This window comes from Lactuca virosa, chromosome 1 (assembly GCF_052849685.1).
Source record: "Lactuca virosa cultivar CGN04683 chromosome 1, Lactuca_virosa_CGN04683_v6, whole genome shotgun sequence".
Lineage (NCBI taxonomy): Eukaryota > Viridiplantae > Streptophyta > Magnoliopsida > Asterales > Asteraceae > Lactuca > Lactuca virosa.
In genome coordinates, this window is record NC_136426.1 from 177,714,610 (window position 1) to 177,733,023 (window position 18,414).

The 18,414-nt window shown below is 35.9% G+C and overlaps 2 pseudogenes across 1 annotated transcript; both read right to left on the reverse strand.

Annotated features, from left to right (window-relative positions):
- Positions 1–943: 943 nt before the first annotated feature.
- LOC145124531 (plant UBX domain-containing protein 1-like) lies at positions 944–3,020 on the reverse strand (annotated as a pseudogene).
- A 10,570-nt stretch (positions 3,021–13,590) lies between these two features.
- On the reverse strand, positions 13,591–18,147 carry LOC145161823 (putative disease resistance RPP13-like protein 1; annotated as a pseudogene). The gene is made up of 2 exons (XR_013738701.1): positions 14,573–18,147; positions 13,591–13,853 (listed from the first exon to the last, which is right to left on the reverse strand). The product of XR_013738701.1 is annotated as a putative disease resistance RPP13-like protein 1 (transcript).
- Positions 18,148–18,414: the final 267 nt, after the last annotated feature.

Genomic DNA, 18,414 nt, shown 5'->3' on the forward strand with positions numbered 1-18,414 from the left:
AGAAGTAATGAGCCTTGTCGGAGTCGTCCATTGGATGTCCAATGGCCGCCAATTGATCACACATAGACTTGAATTTTTTGCCAAATTCATTAACAGAAGAAGATCCCTTTTTTAGTTGTCTCAATGAATCACGTAGAGTCTGTAACGTCTCACGTGAGTCATGGTTGTAGGCTTGCTCCAAAGCCTTCCAGATTTCACGGGCAGTAGCTAAGCCAAGAGATTCAGCCATAGCCTCCTCCGACAAGGAGGATTGTAAGATGAGAAGAGCCTGTTGATCAGCCTGATGCCATGCTAAATAAGCTGGATTAGGAGAAGATTTACCTTCAACTGTAATCGTAGTAGAAGGAGCGAGGGAGGACCCATCGATATGTCCCAGGAGATTCTGATGGGACAACAGTGGCTGAATTTGATTCTTCCAGAGAAGATAATTGGTGGAGGAGAGTTTGATGGTGAGAAGATGAAGAATTGTAGATAGAGGGATGATTTCGGAAGAAGAATCCATAGCGAAACAAGATGATTCTGATGGAGGGAGGTAAGTGGCGCCGATTAGGTTACCGATACCATGTAAATAATAAATTCCCCCTGAATATAGCTGATTTATTATTCACGTATATATATGGAGTACATAGGATTACAGATAAGTACAACAACTAAAACAGATAAGACTTTATATTTAAACTAAGATGATAAAAGCTATATGCTAATAGACCCACCCCATCGTCATCATCATTCTATTGGGTCCTTAAAGTTTCCCAAAATTGTGAGGGGGTTGGGATTGAGAGAGAGGTTCAGGTTTGACCACATCTACACGTCTTTGCATAAATCCACAAACATTTTCCTTTGTTAAAAGCATCTCATCATCATCAACAACTGTATCACTGATTCCATCAAGTTCCATTTAGATTATAATTTATAAAGAATAATTTTTTTTCAATTTGAAATGTCACATTTTCAACCACTTTGGCTTCACCATCTTCTTCTCACCAGCTCGCTTTTGTACTGGAGCAGCAGTTGTCACAACAAGCTCGGGAGCAGGTTGATCAGGCTCGGGTTTTGGGTTGGGTATAAGGTCGTCCAGATTTTTTAAGCCATGAGATCCTCTTTAAGAAATGGGCCTTATGCAGCAGTATTATCATCACCTTGACATACAAACACACCATTAAATAAATTTCATCAAGGTTTATACAATATTTTGTTCACATATGTAGGAGAATGCAACAAGTATCAACCTTATGGTAGGTCATATGAAAAATAGACGACTACATCAGGAGCAAAACCAGCAGAATAGAAATCCTAAGACATGTTCTTTATTTGCTTCTTGGGAGGTATAGTATCTGTAAGAAAAAAATGACAAGAATGCACTTTAATATATTTGTTCATTTCACTGTATAACATTTTATATGCTTATTAAATTATATTTTATGCTCACTTATATAGAAAGGGAGGTCTGGTCGAGCTACAACTTTCACAAGAAGATCAATTAAGCTTTGCATTGTCTCGGTTGGATGGAATGTGGCTTCTAATGTGTGGTTATCTGGGAACCTTATACGAATCACTGGCTGTATATTATATAAATAAATGAATTAATGAAAATAATATAGTTAGTTGGTTAGTTACATCATACTTAAAATTATAATCTGAAAATTAAAATTTTACAAAAGATAAAAGAAGTTGCTTCCCAATTTAAGTTAACATCTACCTTTGTAATTCTTGATCTACTAGCTGCTGCTTCTGCGTCTCTAATTTTCTTTGTTTTCAAATATTTATCTGCTCACAATTGCACATAATTTGTGATGAAAAGAGTAAATATTATAGCAACAATAACTAATAGAACATATATATGCATATAATTACACCCACCTTCTTTTTTAGTAGCCAAGATGCGATAATAATCTACAGTGGTGAATTCCAGGTCATCTGTTTCCTCTGTCCAAATGATAAAGAACATGTTCATGTGAAATCATAAAGATAACTGTGAAATCAAATGATGACTTATTACTTCTTAGTTACAAGGGAAGTGAACTTCCTAACACTACCAGAGACATCATCTGATGTTTGAGATATTGTTGCTGTTGTTTTCTCGAACACACGGATTTCCCGACCATAAGTTTGTTTTGCAGTAACAAGCTTTTCCTGAATTAAAGATATCATCAACACTTAGTATCATCATTGCAAAACATCAGGCATTGTATATCCAACATATAATAGCTAAAAAAACTTGAAGTATTGTCTTTTGTTAATTCTTTACTTTTCTTAATGCTTCAATTGGTTGTATATTCAAATTCTAGCAGTTCCAAACAAGATATTGATTGTCTACTTGTAGAAGAGATTGATTATGTCTAGGGTCAATAGTAAGTCAAATAAATAACTTTGTATGTAGGAACCTAATATATGATTTCAAATCTGTTTACCAATTACATAAGAAAAAATAAGTTAAGCAATGTTGTTCTTATGTTCCGATTTAATTGATTTTTAATCCAATACTTAAAATAATGTATTTGTTATTGATTATGATGACCAACAATTTTCAATTAGATAATAATTCTTGAACCCTAATTGATTGATTTTCCGTGATTCTTATGAAACTGATAGGAATACTTTGAAGACACAAAGATTCAAACAAGATAAACCTCTATCAGATTCAAACAACGTTACGAAAAAACTAGAACAAAAACGCAACACAAACCATAGCAAGTTGATCAGCATGGAGAATCTCCGCCGTTTTAGAGCTGGAGAATCAACTAATATATGTGAACTGAGCAATCCCAGCCTGGGAATATCTCTTGCATCACGTCTGTCACTGTAAAACTATAGAACACACCGGCGGAATGTGGGCTTGAAACCTCAACATCGTCGTATAGGTGGAGGAGGTCGAGAGCGGTGTGGATGTTTTTCACTGCCAGTAGCAGGACCTCCCAGAGTTCTTGATCGCTGCCACCTAGAACCTCGTTTCCGACTGCAATTCCACGGATACGGGTCCCGGGGACGAAGGGTTCGACGTTGTTTTTCATCCGATCCATGGCTCGATCCTGGCTTATGCTTATATCTCTCAGGAATTTGTTTCCTAGACCGATAATAATCTCGATTCTCGATCCTTTGAACGCTTTGAGAACTTCATGATCGGCGTCGTAGATTCTTGTTGTGCGAGAAAAGAGGAGTGGTGATGATATTAGGGTTTTTGTGGTATTGATCAGTAAGAGAGAAGAACGATGGAAATACGGTAGAGCATAAAATGGCGGCCTTTCAAACTTTTGGGATTTTCATTTCCCCCCAAGATGCGAAATAAGAAAACACTCCTTTCATTAAAGAAAACACTCCTTTCATTAAAGAATCTCTACACGACACTCATTTTAACTAGGGATGAGCATATGGACCGGGGAACCAGCCGGAACCGGTCCCAGAACCGGAACCGGAACCCGATGGAACCGGTCGGGCCGGGACCGATACTATAATTTCGTCAATTTTTGGAACCGGGACTCGGTAAGAACCGGTCGTTGGAACCGGCCCAAAACCGGGAACCGGACCGGATAACTCACTCAAAATTTGAAAGTTGCATAACTCACTCAATTTAACTTTTTTTTACCTGAATCTTTTTCCTACATGTAGATTATGATTTTTAGTTAAGTTTAGACTATAAAAACGCTTGATTTGGTTAAAAATTGAATGAGTTACAAGCCTTGCAAGAAAGGGTGTCAAATTAGATTTTTTTTTTATGTTTCTGCAATTAAATGTAATCTGACTTTGTTGTTCAAATGTGAATAACTCACTCAATTTAACTTGTTTTGACCTGAATCTTTTTCCTACATGTAGATTAGGATTTTTAGTTAAGTTTAGACCAGAAAAACGCTTCGTTTGGTTAAAAATTCAATGAGTTACAAACCCCGCAAGGAAGGGTGTCAAATCATAATTTTTTTTATGTTTCAGCAATTAAATGTAATCTGAATTTGTTGTTCAAATGTGCATAACTCACTCAATTTAACTTGTTTTGACCTGAATCTTTTTCCTACATGTAGATTAGTATTTGTAGTTAAGTTTAGACTATAAAATGCTTGATTTTGTTAAAAATTGAATGAGTTACAAACCCCGCAAGGAAGGGTGTCAAATCAGAATTTTTTTTTTATGTTTCAGCAATTAAATATAGTCTGACTTTGTTGTTCAAATTTAACTTTTTTTGACCTAAATCTTTTTCCTACATGTAGATTAGGATTTGTAGTTAACTTTAAACTATAAAAACAATTGATTTAGTTAAAAATTGAATGAGTTACAACCCCGCAAGGAAGCGTGTCAAATCAGACCGGTTCCAAAATCGAAAACCCGACAAAAACCGAAACCAGTAGAACCGCCAGGCCGGTTCGGTTCTTGATTTTGGCCGAAGCCGGTTCCCGGGTCGGGTTCAGCTCGGGTCGGTTCTGGCCGGTTCTTTCCCTTTGCTCATGTCTAATTTTAACATAGGTGCCCTCCGTGTTTTTAATTTTTTTTATTGGACGCTAATTTTAGGGCACGCAAAAATGTGTGTCCTCTATCCTTCATTTTTTTAAAAACAGACGTTATTTTTAGGACACACAAAAAATACGTATCGTAAATCATTGCGTGTCATTAAAGGGCGGTTTTCTAGTAGTGAATGGCACTAAAGCACTTGAATGAATAATTTCATACAAAGGAAACCTTACCTAGAAGATTAGAGATCCTAAGATCTGGGTTCAAAAGGATAACCTATTTGTATGAGTGAGGGAGGTCAATGTGTGTGTGTGTGGGGGGGGGGGGGAGGGGAGTTAATGAACTTCCCAGTGTATTCCTATAATCAATGATAAGTTAGGCTAAGCACATTGCTTTTAATGATTATTTGAATCACCTATATGAGAGAGAAGTGGGGTTGCTTCGAAGGTAATTGTTAATGAGAACTAACAATATTAAACATATTTTTGCTAAACTGTCTTAATTGAGTTTTTTTCGATTAAAGTAGTTTTCTTCTATTTTTGTTTTTATTTCTGCTAATAGTTTTATATCTGTTTTGTATAAACTGATATTGTTTTGTGTAAACAGATTCATTGGTGGTTCTAATTAATTCGTTTGAATCTAATTCTATTTAGAATGACTGGACCAAGTGAAACACCAAATTCTCCCCCTATTATGAACCAGGATGTTACCACTCCAGTGCCAAACAACATGGAAAATCATGCTGAGAGACCAGAAAAGGTTTTCTGGTCTTAACTTTAAGAGATGGTAGGACAAGATGTTCTTCTACTTAACCACTCTAAACGTGGCTTGGTTCCTTATAGAAACTGCTCCCAAGTTGATAAGAGACAATCCGATACTTAATTTGTGAGCGTGATGGAAGCTTGGAGGCACTCCAAACTTATATGTTGCAACTATATGTTGAACGGGCTAGGTGTTGCACTTTACAATGTCTATTGTAAAGTTTCAACAGCTAAGGAATTTTAGGAATCATTTGAAAGGAAGTATAAGACTAAAGGAGCTGGAACCAAGAAGCATGTTGTTGCTAAATTCTTGGAGTTCAAAATTACCGAATGAAAACCTATTATGAGTCAAGTCCAAGATCTTCTAGTCATTATACATGATAATCTAGAAAAAGGGATGATTCTAAATGAGCCTTTCCAAGTTGAATGAATCACTTAAAAGCTTCCTCCCACTTGGGTAGATTTCAATAATTACCTTAATCACAAGTTAAAGGAGATGAGTATGGAGGAGCTTTTAGTGCATCTTCGTATTGAAGAAGACAATCGAATGGCCTTGAAGAAAGGTAGTGGTAGTGAATCTTTAAAGGTTCATGTTGTAGATGATGGTCAATCTTCCAATAACAAAGGAAAGGGAGCACACAAAGGAAAAAGGAAAGGGTAAAAACCTAGGCTCTAAAGGTAGAAACTTCAAGAAGAAATTCAAGTGCTACAATTATGGACGACCGGGTCACAAAGATTCGGAGTGATCGCAACATAAGAGGGATAATCCATGTCAAGCAAACATGATGAACGATGATGTAGAGTTGGTGGCCATGATTGCAAATCTTCCAGCCATGGTCTCGGAGGTGAACATCTTGGATACAAATTCAAGAGAATGGTGTATTGATACCAGAGCTACTCGTCATGTGTGTCACCACAAGAGCAATTTCAACACCTACAAGGATGTTGATAATGATGAAAAGCTCTAGATAGGACATGCAGCCACCACAGATATCAAATGTGTTGATGATGTTCTAAAAATGACATTTGGGAAAAAGTTGAAGTTTAGGGATGTTTTGAATGTTCTAGAACATCGTAAGACTCTCATGTCGGGATGCTATTTGAATAAGCTTGGTTTTAAACTTGTGTTTGAGTCGGACAAGTTTATTTTATCCAAAAGTGGTATGTTTGTGGGTAATGGATATGTTATGAATCGCATGTTCAAATTAAATGTAATGGCGACAAACAAAAAGAATGTAGCAAGTACTAGTTCTACTTATATGCTTGAGTTTTCAAATGTTTGGCATGTCCATTTAGGACATGTAAATTACAATTTTATTAGTTGTTTGGTTAAACTAAACTACATACCAAAATTTGATATTGACTCAAATCACAAACGTCCCACATGTGTTGAAGCCAAACTTACTAGATCATCTTTCCAAACGATTGATAGAAACACCGAACCTCTCAATTTAAATCATACCAATGTGTGTGATTTAAAATCGATTCCTACTAGAGGTGAGAATAAATACTTTATCACATTCATCGATGATAGCGCTAAATATTGCTACATATATTTACTTAAGACTAAAGATGAAGCAGTGGACAAGTTTGTCTTCTATAAAAGTGAAGTTAAGAATCAACTCGACAAGAAAATCAATGTGGATAGAAGAGATAGGGTTAGAGTATATGTTTCTCCATTAGCTGAATTTTGTTCTCAAAATGTAATTCGTTATTCGCCTCAACAAAATGGTATTGCTGAGAGAAACAACCATACTTTGAAAGAGTTGGTGAATTCAATGCTAATTAGTTCTAGTTTAAGCCCGAACATGTGGGGGGGGGAAGTTATTTCTTTGGCTAACTATCTTTTGAATGAGATGCCCCGCAAGGAAAACGATGAACCACCATATGAACTTTAGATGGGAAAAAAGCCACCAAACACCTATGCGCGCAGGGGATGCGAATCATGGATTTTGTAGACAAAAAACAATGAACTCGTGTGTGGGCGTGACCTGCATATACGAATGCAACTCCGAAATTTCGGGCCCACACAAGCCACATCTTTGCTAGACTTGACAGTTTTGGTCCATATTATATAGTTTTTGTAACTGATTCGTTTAATATGAGTTAATGCATGCATTTAATTTCTAATTAATGAGTGAAGTTTCAAAGATTGCTATATAAAGAGTCTCTGGCTTCTCATTCCAAAAACACACACATACGAATTCTCTCTTCTCCTTTTCTCTTCATACAAATTCTGACGATCTTTTCTAGAAAATGGTTAGATCTGGCAGTACACACTGCTTCCGCTGTTGTACCATGGGAACAAACGACGAATCTGTTTAAGGAAATCGTGTCAAACACGAGCCTTGGTCAATTGGCGGGATTAATTACTATTTGTTTTATTTTGCATATTTCATTAACGATAATTACCAGTATGTTCCTCGTTTAAGTGAATTTTGTCGGTTTTGTTGCATTGTCTATAACACTCATTTGGTCCAACATTTTCATCATTGTGGCCCACAGGCAGCTTGACTTTCCTTCTGGATACAAGTGAAAAATCTCAGATCTAGAAGAGAAGTGCATTGTAGTGTTTGGTAAGTTAAGTTCCAGTTCCTGACTTCTAGTCCATTTATAGTTCACATTGTTGACAAGTCTATAGAAGATAGTTGCATTGTAGTGCTTGGTAACCAAAGTTCTAGCTCTAGTCCCTTTATAACTTTCATTGCTAACCGGTCCTAGTGCCCTATTCTTTAGGTTTCTCTAATTTGTTTTTGTTTTCCATTCATTCAAGACATTGTGTAGTGATTTCAGAATAAGGATATTTTAGGAAACTTTCAACATTGTCAGTAATTGTGTGTTGGACCATGACTCTTTTCCGTTTAGAATAACCAGTGTGTTATGTTGATGTTTTACATTCAATTTCGTTTAGATTCCTCATTAAAAACCTTTCATATCAAGTAATTTGTGTTTTCTTTCCATGTTCTTCCTTTTCCTTGTTTTTCCCCTGAACTTTGTGCACCAAGGTAATTGTGACACGATTGTGTTGGTTTTTTGGCTATATGAAGAAAAGTTCCCATCCCACATTGCTAGAAGGATAAAAGCTTGAGAGGTCTTCAAGCTTATAAATAAGGACCAATGCTTTGGTTTCAAAGTACCCCAACCAACAATACACTATAAGTGTTTGGTTATTTCTTTCTTTCTCTTATTTTAGAGTGGTGAAAGTATTAGTTAAAACTTTGAGAGTGTGGGTGTAATTTGGGGGGAGGCTTGAGAGATTAGTCTATGTGATTGTAACAATTTATCATATAGTGGATCTTTCTCTCTGGAGGCCCGTGGTTTTTCTCCGGTTTTGGAGTTTCCACGTATATACTTGTGTTCAGTTTATTTTTCTACTATTGTCTTTGGGAGGTTTGTAGGGATTATTGAGGCCATTTTCCCAACAAGTGGTATCAGAGCTTCGGGTTGTTGGAGGAGGTCTCGGTTTTAGAAATTGGAGTATGCTCTGTGGTTGCAGCTTTGGCTAATCTTCCACATCAGAAACAAATTTCTATTAATCGTATTGGAGTTGTCTCGGTACTTTGAAGGTTCGGAGTATGCTCTGTGGTTGCAGCTTTGTCTGATCTTCCACATCAGAAACGAGGATTCGACTAACCATTTTGTGTACGATAGAGTTATATGCGGACTTTAAATACGTATATATCCGAAGAAGGTTCTATCTAAGAAAGATTGGTATTTAAGCGTGTCCGTTGTGACCCTCCACTCTTATCTGGGAATCCTTTATTGGGTGTATTGCGTATAGGTCTCGTGCATATTTTTTCTAGTATACAATACTGTTTTTGAGATACAGATACGATGGCAACATTCAGTCCCATTAAGTTTGATGTAGAAAAATTTGACGGAAGAATCAACTTTGGTTTGTGGCAAGTTCAAGTCAAGGATGTGTTGATTCAGTCTGGGTTACACAAGGCGTTGAAGGGGAGACCTGTCCCCGTTTCTAGCAAGGATTCAGTCGGAGCCAGTAAAGTCGATGATGAAGAATGGGAAGATCTGGATTTGAGAGCGGAAAGTTCTATTCGTTTGTGTCTAGCAAAGAATGTTCTTGCAAATGTGCATGGGATCGCAACGGCAAAAGATTTGTGGGAGAAACTTGAGCAGTTGTATCAAGGCAAAGGCATCTCGAATCGGTTGTATCTCAAGGAACATTTCATACTCTTCGTATGAGTGGAGATACAAAAATCTCAGATCATCTAAGTGTTCTTAATAACATCGTGTCAGAACTGGAGGCTATTGGAGTGGAGACTGAAGATGAGGATAAAGCTTTAAGACTCATATTGTCTTTACCTTCTTCCTATGAGCATATGAAGCCTATTTTAATGTATGGAAAAGAGACCCTGAAGTATGCGGATGTTACTGGTAAACTCCTGGCTGAGGAGAAACGACTGGAAAGTAGCAACTATGCTTCGTCAGAAGGAACGGCTATGATATGCAGGAACGAGAAGAAGAAACACTCCCAGAAGATCCCGGTATGCTGGAGGTGTGGAGAGTCTGGGCATGTCAAGCGAAATTGTCCAGGTGGAGCAACGAGTTCGACAAAAGGCTCCGATACAGCTAACAGTATCTCCGTCGCTACTGACGGTGATGAATTCTTTTGAGTTGTGTCATCCCTATGGTATGCCCGTGATACCATGGAAAGGGATGTGTTTCTGTTAGCGGGGGAACTGCACATGGGCATTGGATTGGCATAAATGCAAGATGTGTGGTGAAGTTATGTTGATGGCTGATGAACTTCCGGGTATGCCAAGTGGAAGTTGCACCATAAATTTTTCAGCAGTTCTTTTTCAACATGTGTCGAGGTGAAATTCTTAGGATGGTTTATTCTAAGTGGTGATACTTTCTTATGGTGGAGTATGATAATTCTATGCCTTTAAAATTATGATCGTAGATGAAAACGATGTTCCTTTATGTGGTTGCGGTTTTCTTTCATTTATCCAAGGTGGAGATTTGTTGGTTTTTTGGTTATATGAAGAAAAGTTCCCATCCCACATTGCTAGAAGGATGAAAGCTTGAGAGGTCTTCAAGCTTATAAATAAGGACCAAGGCTTTGGTTTCAAAGTACCCCAACCAACAATACACTATAAGTGTTTGGTTATTTCTTTCTTTCTCTTATTTTAGAGTGGTGAAAGTATTAGTTAAAACTTTGAGAGTGTGGGTGTAATTTGGGGGGAGGCTTGAGAGATTAGTCTATGTGATTGTAACAATTTATCATATAGTGGATCTTTCTCTCTGGAGGCCCGTGGTTTTTCTCCGGTTTTGGAGTTTCCACGTATATATTTGTGTTCAGTTTATTTTTCTATTATTGTCTTTGGGAGGTTTGTAGGGATTATTGAGGCCATTTTCCCAACAGATTGAACCTTGTGCACCAAGGTAGGTAATTGCAGGTTGTTTTTTATTACAATTTTCACTGAAGGGATTAGCCTCATATGATTGCAAACTTCATCTCTGCTGCTTTAATAAAAAAAGACTGAAAAAATTATAATCGGGAGGATAAAAGTTACCCAGAGCAAAAAAGAAAGGAAAATGATTTGTGATTTCAATTTTTTGATATTTTCATAACATCTGAAAACTGTTTCTGAAAAAATAATAAAAATAAATAAATAAATAATAAAACATCCCTTTCTATATTTTCATAAATTTTCAAAAATATAGTGCTGAATTTATGCATAGCAACTGCATTCCACAATCTTGCTGTTAAATATGAGTAACTTGTGTTCTTCACCATAGACAATAATAAGTTCCTAAACACTTAGATCATTAGATGGCTATTGTATACTCTTTAGTCTTTTCTAGAAATATTCTAAAATAAAATTCCCTTCTAAGAATGGGGTCATATGCCCCCAACCGATTTTTGGGATTTATTTTCATTAGTAACAATCGGCTAAAATTAAAAGATAACATCTGAGGCCCTCAACGGTTGAGCTTGACCAACAACTAAACATAGAAAAAAAAGGTCAATGGTAGATAATTGATCATTAGATGATAATATTTTAAGAATTAGGTTTACTTTTACTATTTTATAACAATGAGTAAGCCTCTCTCTCTCTCTCTCTCTCTATATATATATATATATATATATATATATATATATATATATATATATATATATATATATATATATATATATATATATAAATTAGGATTTCTGATAATTATCAATCATAAAAGTAATAATTTGAATTAAACCTATTAATTGGAACAATTTTTTGAGGATGATGTTACTTAAATTACTTTTTATAAACCAATCAGGTCATCTTAATTATATTTACTGATGGATCCTTGTACTTGGCTTAATAAGAGAAGTAGAAAGTATCAGGTGTTTCATTCTACTATGTGACTGCAAACATCAGGTGTTTCATTCAAATATGAAAAAATCTAATGATATGAAATAATCGTTAATATAAAAACATAGTTTTTTATGCATGTGAACCGGTTATAATTTTAAATGAATCTGATTTTCTTTTGAACTGAACCTATAATTTTGATTGAACTTGATTTTGTTTTAAACCAAACTTGGTTTCTTTTGAACCACATGGTTTTTTATTTTAAATTTACCACCACTTTCATCCAACCCAATTATTTTGACCATTTGACCCAAGTCATTCATAGAGTCTATTACAGTGACGGAGCTACATAGGGCGTTGGGGGTACTACAACATCCCCAAAAAAAATTGTTTTATGTATATAAAAAAATTTATGTGTAAACATGTTCTATATTATTGTACCCCCAACTAAAGAGATTATATCATTTTTTTTATGCAGCGGATATGATAACTACATAGAATATTTATTCATAATGTTTATACCCCATATAAAAATTTCTGGCTCCGTCACTGCTCTATTGATGGTGCCCCCAAGGGAGAAACTTTATATGTCTGTCCCTGAAAGTTACATATGCTTGTTTATTATCAATTTGATATGGTAGATATAAGAACATGTAATGTGTTATAGGAGTTTAGTACATCATCGGACATTAAAGCCATCAAACCTTCTTCTTCCTTGTTAAAGTTTGGATGGCACACATAAGATGTGTTCTTATACTCATTGCCATCTGTTTCACTACAGAGCCGGCCCTAGGGCATGGGCAACCTGGGCGACCGCCCCGGACCTCGCTAAATCTCGGGGCCCCTAAAATTTACGGTTAATGTATATATATACAGTTTTTATGATATAAAATAAAATATGCCGCTAAAAAAGCATATGATGCTTGTAGTTGAGATGGTAGATTGACAGTAATTATGTTGTAGATCCCCGGTTCGATCCTTGGTTAATGCATCTTTTAAATTTTTAATAGTATATTTTACTTAATAATCTATTAAATGTTGTGTGCCTCCCAAGCAAACAACTCCTCAGTTATCAAGAAATATGTTTTGATTTTTTTTTATGTATTTTACTTATTTAATTATGTTTTGATTTGTGGCTCTCAAAACGACGCAAACGATTCCCTTTCCATTCCTTTTTTATTTATTTATTTTTTTAATTTCTATCCTATTTGCTAATTTCATTGTAGAAATCAAATTTTTGTATTCATATTTAATGTGGTATTACTTTGGTAACAATTTTAATATAAAGTTCAACAGTTAGATGTAAAACAGAATCAACTTTCTTTTTCGTTTAAAAATGTTGTTCGAGACTTTTTTTTTATGGTATTTCAATCTCAAATTGTCGATGTGACTTATGGCTTGCCTCCTCCATTAGGTATATCTCTAATGTGGTATAAATATAGCGGCTTTGTTCACTTTTTTTGCCTAGATAATGAAAATTTATGGACATGACATAGCTATGTTATACATCGAGAAAGATACATTTATCCAAACTTGAAAGTCTTCATACATGCGTTCATCGATGAAGTTTCTTTTTTAAGCAGTAGCAACCTCAAATAATTGTACATTTTAGTGAATTAGTACATGAAATTATTTGATTATAAAATTACGTAATTTCAAGGGCCTCATCTTCTATTTCGCCCCGGGCCTCAAATTGGATAGGATCGGCCCTGTTTCACTATATGTGGAAGTGGGGGAATGTTCAAATAAAAACAATTATGAAATTGAAAATACGAGAACACTTTTCAATCACATATGAATAGCTTAATCACATGTGAGTAACAAGGTTTAACCACATGTGAATAACATAATTTATTCACCACGACAATAAATTTTTATTAATATGACCCGTTTTATTACTAAAGAACCATACTCTATTTGCAATATAAAGTTTGAAAACTCTACTCTATAATCAATTTTATACTCTATACCGATTTTAACCGATTCTGTAGTGCAAGCAACTATCAAAATATGAACTAGCAAGAAATGGAACGCAATTAATGTGAGTTCAGACGATTTTTACCAATATCAAGGAAGCTAAAATAATTTATATATAAAACTTAGCTTATCGGTATCATGCATTTCTCAACAATTCTATCATTAACATTTACTCATCTATGACACAAAAGATCGAAAATATAGATACCAATCAGTGGGTCCAACAAAACACACAACTGTGAAGACTTTTGAATGCTTCTCCATTGGCGGTTAAAAGTCCATCGCCACAAAAATAAGGTTCACTGTCCTTGAAAGCTATCAATCACCCTTCTGCCACCTTGATTGTGCTTTGATAATTCTACAGAAGACAGGGAAGACTCACCTGAGTACAGATATCATTATGAAATTCCTAACATAGCTTACAATTTCAAAGTACTAAATGCTCAATTTTTTTTCTTCTACTTTTAAATAATGTAGTTCTTTCATTGGAAGGTGTTACCTACATACACACTTAAAACAAAGGACAACCAAAATGAACACAACTTGTAAATAGCTTTGTACAATTATTCCCTCTAATGAAACATATTGTTGTTTTATGAAAGGTGTCATTACAGTTAGAGTCTTTTATGAATTGCTTGTTGTGTCTCCATCTTGATGACAAGAGCCAAGATGTAATTTGATATTAGAAAGTTCATACTTATCCAAGATACTGTAACCAAGGACTTCAAGAAAAACAATCTTGTCATCATACACAAAAGTCTCAAAATTAATACGGAGTATTACTATGACAGTAATATTTTGGGATTATGGTTGAAAACAAAAAGAAAACATAAATTAGAACGTCTAACTTAAAAGGGGACATTCATTTATTTGAAAAACTAAAGGAATTTGCCATGTTTTGTTTAGGAAGAGGGACGTAATACCTACATGATTCGAAGACATATATATTAGTCCTAGAACCCTCTTGCAAATTTGTTAACTACCAAACATTAACTAAAATAATAGTAGTACTACAATTTATAACAAAATTTTCATTACTTATGTAAAGAGTGGAGTGATGGGAAGGACATAACATACCTTTTTTTACTAATAAACAGTCACTTTCAAAGATGATGGGATGGAAATTGTCTCAGGCAGATCCCTAAGCTTCAGGCATGAACAAATATCAAGACGTTTAAGGCACGTAAGGTCTTGTAAGACCTCTGAAAGCGATTTCACATCCATAAAATCAACTAGTGTTAGAAAAGTTAGAAATTGTGGAAGTTCAAAAGATGATGAAGTAGTAGTATTCCGTATATCTTCTGCCACTGTAAATGAAACTACTCCTGAATTTTGGCCATATAAAACTAGTTCAACTAATGATGTTGGAAAATTTTGGGGACCCCACTGGGACATGGGCTTATTTAAGGATCCTATACCTAGGGTACTTAAATTAGGTGGCCACAACCCACAAGGAAAGGAATACTCCATACTTGGACAATCATATATCCACAGTTGTTCCAAAGATGTGAAACATTGCAAATGCTCATGAGGAAATGACTTCAGATTCTTGCAATTATTGATTTGAAGAGCTCTTAGGCAAAACACAGGAAGAAAACCCAAACCACTCTTTGGAATGGGTTCAATGTTATCACAATTACTGGTTACTGTTTCAGGGAGAGAGGAAGGAAGCTCTTGCACTTGTGAGAAGGTCAAGGAAGTCACCGAATCACAACAACTTATCACCAACCTCTCAACATTGACAGGACAGTTGTAACTCTCCACTGTGTCACAACCATTGATCATCAACCTCTCAACAACTGATGAAGAGACACCAACCATGCTTCGTAATACAGTTTCAGAACATTCTTCTATATGTAAAATTGTAAGTGATGGAATCATTCCAATTGACACTTGAGCTAGTTTCGGACAACGGATAATAGAAATCTCAACAAGACGAGGAAATGATCTACTAATTCCATTGCTTTCACCCCCATTAGTTGACCAACTATGCCAACCTTGCATATCGTCAAATTTCAATACTTCAAGTGAAGGAAATGCAACACCAAGGAAAGAAGTTTTAGGTGAAAGTAACTCCATACCCACAGTTTTAACTTCATGCATTCTTTCAATAAACAATTTCCTAAGTGAACGTAGATGTCCAAGTGTTGGTAAATGTGTAGTTCTACAACCACGTAATGTAATCTCTGTTAACCGATCAAACGAGGGATCACCAACCCAACTAGGGAATCTTGTTCCTCTGTAGAACAATATTTTCAGGTTTCTAACCTTATGATGAGGAATTAGACCTTTAAGTACTTCATATTCAATCATCTCATTCCGAGAATTATCAAACACGTCACTCCATTCCATCTCCAAAACATCAAGACCCATCTTCTGATGTAAGTTGGCATCCTTTGCTTGAATTGGATTAATCACTTTTTCTAGCCCCATAATGGAAACTCGACCTTGAATATCTGATAGGCCCTTAAGCTCATATATTTTGAACCCGTTAGCCGCTGAAATAACTACCTTTGATAGAGTTTGAAGACTCTTCAACCCACCAATCCCTAATGGCATCTTTTTCACTTTTGGAGTACGACCTATGTCAAGATGTCGTAGGTTTATTAACTTTTGAAAACTTTTTGGCAAGCTAGATAACTCGTAACAATCATGAATCAACAAGGTCTGTAGATTATAAAGGTCACTCACTTGTTCTGGTAAACATGTAATTGATGTATAAGAAAAATTGAGGTACCGAAGATGCTTGAGACCACCAATAGATTGTGGTACCTGTGTGATGATCTGAGTTGATAAGCTTAGTACCCTTAACAAATGTAGTTCAGGAAGTAATTCGACAAGAATACTGTCTAATAAGTGGTAACTTTGCCAACGAAATGATAATAGTGAGAAAGTGCGTAGGCGTCGAGCTCTTTTAAATTCCTTGAGCTTTTTATATGATCCGGATCTTGGACCTATAAGTGAAAAGTGTCGAAATTTCTCAAAAGTTTCATGCTTTTCGTATGCATCCATCTTATCATCCAATCTAAAGAAAAACTCTCCTGCAACACTTGTGGCCAAGTCATTTATCAGGTCATGCATTGTAAATCCTAATTCGTCAATCGTTGAATGTTGAAAAAACGACCTTGACTTTAGCTCTTCAAAATACTCATGACCTAAACCCTCCATTGACATGTTTCCTTTTGATTGGGATAAAAATCCTTCTGCCATCTACATTAGGACTAATCTGTTCTTGTCAAATACATAATCCTTTGGAAATAATGAGCAGTATGCAAACAACTGCTTCAAATGTGGAGGGAGATGATAGTAGCTTAGTCTTAGAGCTGGAAAAATCCCTCTTCCATCTTGTATATCCCATATCTCACTATTCAACAAATTCTCCCATTCATCACCACTTCTATTTGTCTTCAAGACCCTCCCAAGAGTTTTCAAAGCCAAAGGCAATCTACCACATTTCTTCACAATACCTTCTCCATGTAATTTAAGTGTTGGATGATTCTCAAAGCTTTTTTCACCAAGCGCATGTTGAGCAAACAAAGACAACGCATCTTCAGTTGACAAAACCTCAAGATGATAAGCTACATCAGTGTCCATGAGTGATGCCACCTTTGTATTGCGAGTAGTAACCATGATTTTACTTCCAGGTGCCCCAACAAGAGCGCATTGCAGGAGTTCCCACTTACTTTGGTCTTCGTTCCACACATCATCTATAACAAGTAGGAACCTTTTATTTAAAAGTTTTTCTTTAAGGGCCTCATGAAGCAAATTTAGATCAGCAAACTCTTCGTTTTTACCGTTTACTGCTTGAAAAATAGTCTTGCTAATATTAAATACATCAAACTCTTGGGAAACACAAACCCATGTCCTAAGTGCAAAGTGATCCTTTACTTTCTCCTCATTGTACAGAATTTTCGCAAGAGTGGTTTTGCCAATCCCACCCATACCAATTATCGACACTATGCTGACATTTTGGTCACATGATTCATTTCCCAACAATTTCCCGAGCAATGCCTCTTTATCACCTTCCCTACCCATGATTTTGGACTCATCCACCAGTGAAGTTTGCTCGGACCATTTCTCTGTTATATGTGACCTTTCAACATTCACATTAACATTCATATTCAAGCCTAAATGATTTTTCTGGTCTACAATATCATTCAATTTGGAGGTAATCTCATCCAGCTTAGAACTCATCTGCTGACCATACATAATGTTGGTAGGAGAGAAATTTGTACAACAAATTGGAATGATCTTCAATACCTTACTAGTCATGGTGCCGGCGTTTGATTCTTGATTCAATTTGCGTCGCATAGCTTCGGTGGCCAAATCATCGAGTACATCGTCTATGTCGTAAGCCAAATCCTGGAGTTTGTTGACCCACAATTGAACAGCTCTATCTGTGATGTGCTTCTGGGCTGCATCAGCAAGAACAGCTTGGATCTGGAGCAGGGTGTTGTTCCATTTGTTCAGCTGAGAGATAAGTCCCTCCGACCGAGCTAGCTTGATCAAGTCCGCAGAGCTCAGCTTCTCGAATAGCACTGTGATGAATGCGGCGAGAAATATTTCAGCAACAGCCATTGGAATTTGGAAACGGAAAGTTTTTTTTTTTTTCTGGGTTTTTGATCTGAGAACAAGTGATGGATAAGAATTGGCACAGGAAACAAAGGGGTTGACTTGACTCTATGTTGATAACTGTTCTCACTTCTAATATAAAATATTGTATTAAAATAATGCAACTTGCATCAAGGATTTTTGTTTGTTTGGCATCGTCACTCGTCTACATATTCATACATAGTTACAGTTATACTAGGTTATAACCGCAGTGATACCTAGGTGTCACCTCACCGGTTATCATAAAAGTATGGTTTCATACCACACCTAAGAAGTGGTGTCACATTTGAGTATTTTTTTTTTATTTC